Below are 8,237 nucleotides of genomic sequence, written 5' to 3' on the forward strand. Positions count from 1 at the left end.
AGTCTTCTAAACAATAAGGGAAACAAAAATACCCTGCATGAATATGAAACAACAGATGTGGATTAATAAGCAAAAATGACAACACATATATAAACAACAATAATAGAGTAACAAAAAAAAATGAGACAAACCCTCTCAATTGGATCAAATACAAAACTACCAGTTCAAATAACTAGATCAGAAACAGAGAAGGGACAGGAGGAAAATGTATACTATCAAAGAATAACAAGGAAGATAAAGTTCTTAGGAAGGATGGAACATTTTGCAGGGAATGTTTTAAAAATATATTATATTGGAGAGAGAAGCAGAATGAGAAAAGAGAAACATATACTCTGCCTATCCTGACAAAGAGGGTCCAGTGATTTTTTGATTGTGGTGCTATAAGAAGGGAAATCCATTGCAAAAATGGAAGGCATGCACCTAGCTGTACTTTCCTTTACATCTAGATTTGTTGTTCTGTTCAGATTTACCTGGGTACAAATGGGACGATGTCTTTTATTGGCCAAATCTGGTACAGCATTTGGATCCATGAGGGCATTGATCTATCTGTCCATTAGTGGTTTGGGTTGCACTCTTATTTGTGTAACTTTAGGATCTATGACCCCATTGGTGCTAGAGTCAGGAGCTGGACTGCGATGGGACTGTTCAAACTTTCTGTTGTAAGGGGCTACCAAAGGAAAGTACCAGAGTGATATAGTGAAAAGCAGAACATCTGTCTGGTTGTGGATGCTTTAAGATGGATGGCAGGAGTGACTCAGACCTACCAACAATGTATTGGAGATCTTGGGAGCCTTGGTTATTATCCTGCAAACTTGAGTTGATGGTCATCAGTGTAAAGTGCTGACTAATGTTAGCCCTGAATAATGTTCTCCTGAAACATTTTGGGCAGCCAAGTTATTTCCTCATTTAAGTGCTTGGAGAAACTACTGCCTTAATTGAGAAATTGGCCTTGATAGAATCATAGAATCACAAAGGGACCTCTAGGGTCACCTAGTCCAACCCCTTGATTTCAGATGTATTCATTTGCACCTCTGACTTCAGAAGGCCAGAGGATCTTCAGGATCAAGAGAGATGTGTCTTGGGTGAGGGGGGTGGAACAAAAACAGGGTAGTAATTTTAGAACTTTAAGTCTTCAGATTGAGAACAGGTAACATCTAACAGATGCTGGTGCAGCTACTCCAGTCAAACACTCTAGGACAGAAAGGAAGGAGTGGAGAAACCTGAGTAGTTAAAGTCTATGTTTGTAGAAAGTTCATTTCACATTGAGATTTCCCCCCTACACTAGTATATTCTGTTTCCAGAATGGAATGTGGGACTAACAGTCATTTGTCCCTTTGTAACAAGCAAATTTGCAGTACACTCCCAACACAGTTATACCATTCTCAGCTTGTTGACTTCAATGAATTTAGAAAGGAGTAACCCTGCTTAGGAGTGCACTGTATATAACACAGTGTGATGTCAACTGTACTGGCTGCCAATAGGTTACTTATCCCAGTTCAAAGTGTTGGTTTTGACCTTTTAAGCTCTAAATGAATGACGACTAGGATATGGCTGCCCCCCCCCCACATTAAGAAGAATGAGATTAGCATGTACATGAGACAGGGCTTTTGCAGCTGTGACCTCCAGAATGTAGAATTCTGCCCTTTTGGCCCTTCAGACATTTGTGGGGGGGAAATGGGGGGGTATTCCCTGAGGCTGCTGTCAACTGCTGATTGTCACTGTTTATTTTTTGCTGCTTTTAAAATCTGTAAAATTAAATTGCCTGTGAGGTATCTTAGACTGGAAGAAACTGGACCAAGGTTACCCTGTTAGGATGGCATAGGTGGGATATGAAGTCAGGTCTTGCTGGTCTTAAGTCAGCACCTTAATAATTATACTGATGCGATTCTCTTTAAATATAGAGAAATACAATTTGGTTTTAGAAATATGTTAACAAATGAGTTTTTGGAAAACAGTAGTAGTTTCCCTTTGAACCACGGACTTGGTTGCATTATGCATGTGTAGACAGGCAATTTCACCCTGAGATTTCTCTTTATAATCGGCTTATTTTACATCAATCGCTCATGTTTCTGTGGCAACCCTCTAGGCAATATCACAAATGGCACCATTTTGGTGAAGAAGCTGATTTTGTTAAGCTTGCCAGTCTGCATTATGATAAAGGTCAAAAAGTGTGACAGCTAATTGGTAATTTGGGCACGTGTTTCTTTTATAGTCTCTCTACCATGAAATGGCCCTTTTGCTTTTTCATCCTTCTCCCTTGAATTGACATCTGTTATTCGAAAAGAGGACAATGGAAGTAATAAAATGAATAACACTCAAAAGCAAGACAGCCATCATGGTAGGTAAGGAAATATGTTGCAGTCACCCAACCTGCACTTTTTGACATTCCCTATAAACCCCTTCTTTTTTGGGGGGGGAGGCTCATATGACCTTGAGGGAGGGGCTTTTTCTTCCAGATTTCTTTTTTCATTCACCTGAGCAGAACACAGCCAGATACTCACTAGAATTATGAGCTTCTCCCTTTGATTATTCAGTGAAGTGGTTGTTCTCAAATAAGCTTATAGGGGAATAAAAACCTAGTATGAAAATCACCTTTATGAAAATCAAGAGGCGAAAGAAAACACTTCATCTTCTCTTGTTGCTGAAAATGCAAACACCGGTCCATCTACTAAAGTTGGAAATCACCTGCCAGTCTCTTTTTGGAAAAGTAATGCACATTCTATTAAATGGAAACCATCCTTCCACTGGATTTCACTTGATCTAGATGATGGTGCTTCACATTAATCAAACCAAATGCAGTGAGGGAAAAGGTCTTTTGCCAGTCTTTTTCCATGATTTCAGGGATGCCTGTACCTTTCTAATTAAAGGTCCAAAAAGACTGCCTAGAAAATGATCAAATTCTTCACACCAAATATTAGCCTTTAAGTAACTTGATGGAGTATGAAGGTCCCCCAGACTGATCAACAGTGAAGGTGGTATTGATTTAGCGGTACATTCACAGCATTCAAAGTCTGTGCTGCCAGGAATTAGAGTTGGCTTTCTTATTAAAGCATTAGTTGGTTCATAGAATTTCAAGTCCTTCCTGTCCCAAATCAGGGTCTCGCCTGAATGTTAACTGATATCTACTTCCTCTTTTGCTATGCAGATAGGCAATGGGTATTATTTGTGAATCAAAAGAACAGCTGAGCATAAATCTTATCAGCGCAGAAGTGACATGATGAAGAGATTCTGATTCAGCGTTAGAGCTTTGTAGTCTAATTTTATCCCTATAAATGGTGATATGTTTAAAAGGCAAGATCTTGGTGATTTTAATGTGCTGGCACCACTTTCCTAGTCCTGACAATAGACTCTCTTGACTACAGTGTGCCTAAATGTTTGAAGCTTTCAAAGCCCTCCTAAAATCTGCTTTCCAAACAAAATGCATTATCATAGCTATATGGCAAGGAATCATAAAAAGGATCTCTAAAAAGAAAGAAAAAATAGAAACAAATCCTGTACATTATTCGACAGCTTTGCTTCCTTGTTATTTTAATGCAAAAAAAATTCTTCTATGATGCTGATGTTTTTCACAAGTTCACAGCATAAGAAAATTTAAAGCTGTCAGTGACCCAAAATGGAATTAAGAATGTGCACATTTCAGGCCCCCCACCCTGGCATGCCCTTAACAGAAAAGGGAGAGGAGGAAAAAGAACAATTTTTGATGTAATGTGATTATGGAGACGATATAAAGGTTCCAATGTACAATTTCTCTATTTTGATCCAATAAATCATCACAAAATAGCATTTATAAACAAATTGAGTTTGAATGGAACACATTTACCACCTTCACATTCACAGCTATTGCTGATATAATCGTGGTGGTGGTGGGGGGAAGAATGATATACTGCAAAAGGGCATACCACCAAAAGAGAGATAGTTAAAAATTTAAAGGAAATACATTTTGCAAAATGCCTGTGAGTGTTTTAACTTGTAACATACATTTTTAAGTCCCCTGACATATTTTGCAAGAAGACAAAGGCAGTTTAAATAATTGGACGATGAAAGCTACCTATATATGGAAATCTGGTTAATGCTTCATGTAATTTCACAAATTTAAATGTAGGGAATTTGGCTAGCTTCTAATTACGGCAAGTTTTTATTGTAGCATTAATAAAAACAGAGGTTTCTACCAAAGATTGAGAGCTTTACATTGTATAAGCCGGGGGAGTATCTCATTCTCCCCTCCTCCACTATTTCCTCTTTGCCTTATCTGAAAGCCCCCATAGCCTCTCCCCTTTCCTGCTTCCTTCTGACCTTCTCCCCAACCAGCTAACCTCCCTCCCTCCCCAGGAAAGTCACAGGGAGCCCCATGTGGCTCAGGTGATTAAAGGGGCTTTCTTGGGCAGTGAGCCCCAGGGACTGGCTGCCCAAGGAAACCCCTTTAAACAGCTGCAGAAGCAGTTTGCTGTGTATGGCTCAGCCAAGAAAGCCCCTTTAAACAGCTGAGCTGCAGGCTCAGCTGTTTAGAGCCCAAAACAGCTGAGCCATGGGAACAGGCTGCCCCCATGGCTCAGCTGTTTCTGATCTAAACAGCTGAGTGGCCTGGAGCAGCCTGCTCCCATCACTCAGCTATTTTGGCAGCCTTCACAGGGAGAAGAAAGTAGGGGTTTAAACCCCTGCTTTTTGCTCCCTATAAACCTCCATGAACTGCCTTTAAAAATCATGGAGGTTCATGGCTGGGCTGCAGTTCATGAACCATGAACTGCCCCAGAGTCATCACAAATAAAGGTTGGTGAGCTGGTTCATGCCCATCCCTGCTCATACCTTTCCTCCTTCACCAGGAGAATTTCTAAAGTTAATTCAAGAATTGGAGATTGCTGGGGCATTATTCTCTCAACTGGTCCTCTTTTTTCTACCTCTACCAATTTATATATCTTCATTAATAAAATATTGCAAGAAAACCTAACCCTGATTAAATGGTAATGTGATTTCCTTAAGATTTTTTGTTTTTGTACAGCTGCACCGGCAGAAGGATATAGTTGTAATTTATTAGTGTTTTAATTGTTTTTTACCAATTCCTTTGTATTTTATATATTGTATTTTTATTAAATCTGATGTAACCCACCCTGAGCCTGCCATGCGGGGAGGGTGGGATATAAGTAAAATCAAATAAATAAATAAAACACATCATATCTTGATACAATCATAGATGTTTTATCCATGAAGAGGCAATATAACATAGTAATATAAGGGAGGAAACACAAATGAACTACGGAAATGCACAGCTATGGCAAACTAGACTTGTACAGTGTTATATACAAAATCTGTAAACAAAACTAAGGTAACAGTGGAGGATTCCTACAGAATCACCTCTGATTTGGAAAAGAAGACCAGATACTTTAGAACTTCAAAATCCAAGGAGAAATTCAGATGAGAAACATTTCAGTTGAATCTTCTATTGTACTATTGCTATCATTCTTTTGATATGGATTTGTCCAGTCTGCTGATTCTTCAATTTATACATAATCCAAAATCCTGTGGGGACTTCTGAAGAATGCATGCTCATTAAGGTAAATGATGCTTTCCTTAAAAAAATCTGTTTTTGGCAACTCTCAATTTAGCCTAATTCCTATATCTCCATCATAAAGGAAAATGAGCCATTTTCATTCTGCATCCACTTTTATGCTCACCTTCCCCCTAGAAAACCATATCCACCACTTTCAGTATCCAACAGCCATGTATTGATCATATTTTATTTTATTTTTGTAAAAAGGGGAAACAATTGTAAGGCTTTACGTCTTACAAAAGAAGAGAGTTTCTGTGACCTAAAGCAGCTATTTTCGGCTTTTTTACTGGCTCCTGCCGCAATAAATTAGATTGATTGATTGGAAGAATGGCCAAGTATATGCAGGAGCCCCTACTTCCCTCTGTGGTGGTGGCATTCTGAGTCCATTTGGGCTCTCTTTTATTTTTAAACTGATTTCCCACAGCTGCTGTGTGGCTAGGGTTGCCAACTTTACGCTTGGAAATTACTGGAGAATTTGAGTGTGGAGCCTGGGGTTGGGAGAGGGGCGGGACCTCAGTGGGGTATAATGCCATTAATTCCACTCTCCAAACCAGTTGTATTCTCCAGGGGAAATGATTTGTTTAGTCTGGAGATCAGTTTTGATTCTGGAAGATCTCCACCACCACCACCACCCCTGGAGGTTGGTAATCCTATGTGTGGCTGAAAAAAATAGAATCAGGTCCAGGAATTGAATTTTTTTTAAATCCTGTCTAGTTTAGCCATCAGTTGCTGTGCTATCTTGGCTGGTGGCCACTGAGACTACACACAAGAAGCTGGAAACACGGTCCGAAATCAAGGTCAGTAACAAAGCCAAAGGTTGGATAGCTGGGAAGTCAGGTCAAGATTACAAGTTCCCAAGGACAAGGAGTGGTTGCTGCACACTAAGAAGCAGGTCTGATTACGCAGAGTTGCAGCCGCACGGAAGCAGGTGCACGGAGTGCTTTTGAACAGGTCCTTCCTTCCCTGGAGTTGAGTCTGCAAAGGCTTACAACTCCTCCTGTTGCCTTTGCAGGAGCTGTAGTCTGGCACTCCTTCTTCACTCCTGCATAGTCAGCCTCTGGCATGCCCTATGTCTGGGGCACTCAGGAGAACTCGGCGGGGAGTCTGGCCTCAGGGTGTCTGCAGCTGGGGGTGCTGGCCGAGGCTCAGGAATTATCTCTCCTTCTTGCTGCATCTCTTGTGCAACTGCTGGGGACTCTTCCTCCTCAGGTACTGTTGAGGGTTCTTCTTCTAGGCTGACTCCAGAAGAGACTGAGTTGCTCCTTGCCTCTTCCTCATCTGGAGTCAGCCTCAGCCGCACCAGTACCCACGACAGTCCCCTTCACGTCTGAAACTGTGGTTAGGAGGTGGGATTTAAGTCAGAGGCTATTTTATCTAATCCCTCTTGCCAGATTTGGGGGTGGAGGGATGCTAAACTAAATTTAATTCATGGCCTATTACGTGTTTTACATATTTTTATGTTTTAGGTTCTATTTACATTGAAAGCTGCCTTGAGTTCTGTAAAGTAGAAAGACAGCTAATAAATGTTTTAAATAAATAAACAAAATATTTCACCCATACCACCAAATTATTGTTAGTTTGATGACAAGTTGGATTCAGAGTGAATATATTCTATTTCATAATGTTTAAAAAGTATAAATTTTGTGAGAAACACAGTGCAAGATTTTTTAAAGTTCAGAAATAAAGAATCACTCGTTCAAATCAAACAAGTATGATGCCACAATGTACTGGAATTTTTTTTGGGGGGGGGGTTTAAATATCAGGAATAAGAAATTCAAAAGGATGCCTACTTCAGATAGCCTTTGCAGCTGAAATGCATCTGAAGAAGTAAGTGCTAGTCCACAAAAGCTTATGATAGAATAAACTCTGTTAGACTTTCAGGTGCCACAAGGTTCCTGCTTATTTTTCCAGCAACAGATAGGGATCCCAAGACCCCCCAGGGGGTGGGGAAACCCCCGCCCCAGAGGCCCATTCCCCAGCGGTGCCAGATTGGGCCCCAGGGGGAACTCCTCCCCAACATGCGCGTCACCCGGAAGTGACGCGGGCATGCCGGGCACGATGGGGGCAGGGTCACTGCCATACAAGGGAAAACTCTATGGTTTTCCCTTGTATGGTCGTGGCCCCACCCCCAGCATGCCCGGCATCATAACGTCACATCCACCCGGGAGTCCCCCGCCGCCAAGGTAAGTTCCACTTGGCAACCCTAGAAACAGATGACCATGGGTATTTGGTTATTTTCTCTGAATCCAAATATATTCCTTATTGAGATAATTTGGGGATATAAAGAGGTTGAGTGGGCTCTGATGCAAACATGACCAACTGGGAAGGGAAGGCCTGATCCTAGGGGGTTCATTTCACAGTATGCTGAAGTGTGTACTTTCTCTGAAGCCAATTCCCCCACCCCCTGCCCTGCAACTGAACATCTTGAGGACCTGCTGTCTTCTGTTATTGGTGACACAAGCATGTATCTCCTAGACTTCTGATGCAATGGATTGGAATATTCGGTAGAAGAAAGCAATGATTCTAATCCTCACTCCTTTCATGCATGCATAGCTGGTTACTATCATTTGGGAGACATACCCCCTCCCCACAATCCCTACAAATCTCCTATTTCGGTCCTTCCCTCTAACACTGACACTTAGAAATAAGAATATAGATTTAGAATTGTCCGTGCCAGATGCATATTTCTTCC

The sequence above is a fragment of the Gekko japonicus genome, unplaced genomic scaffold (genome assembly GCF_001447785.1).
Source record: "Gekko japonicus isolate JY-2015 unplaced genomic scaffold, Gekko_japonicus_V1.1 scaffold161, whole genome shotgun sequence".
Lineage (NCBI taxonomy): Eukaryota > Metazoa > Chordata > Lepidosauria > Squamata > Gekkonidae > Gekko > Gekko japonicus.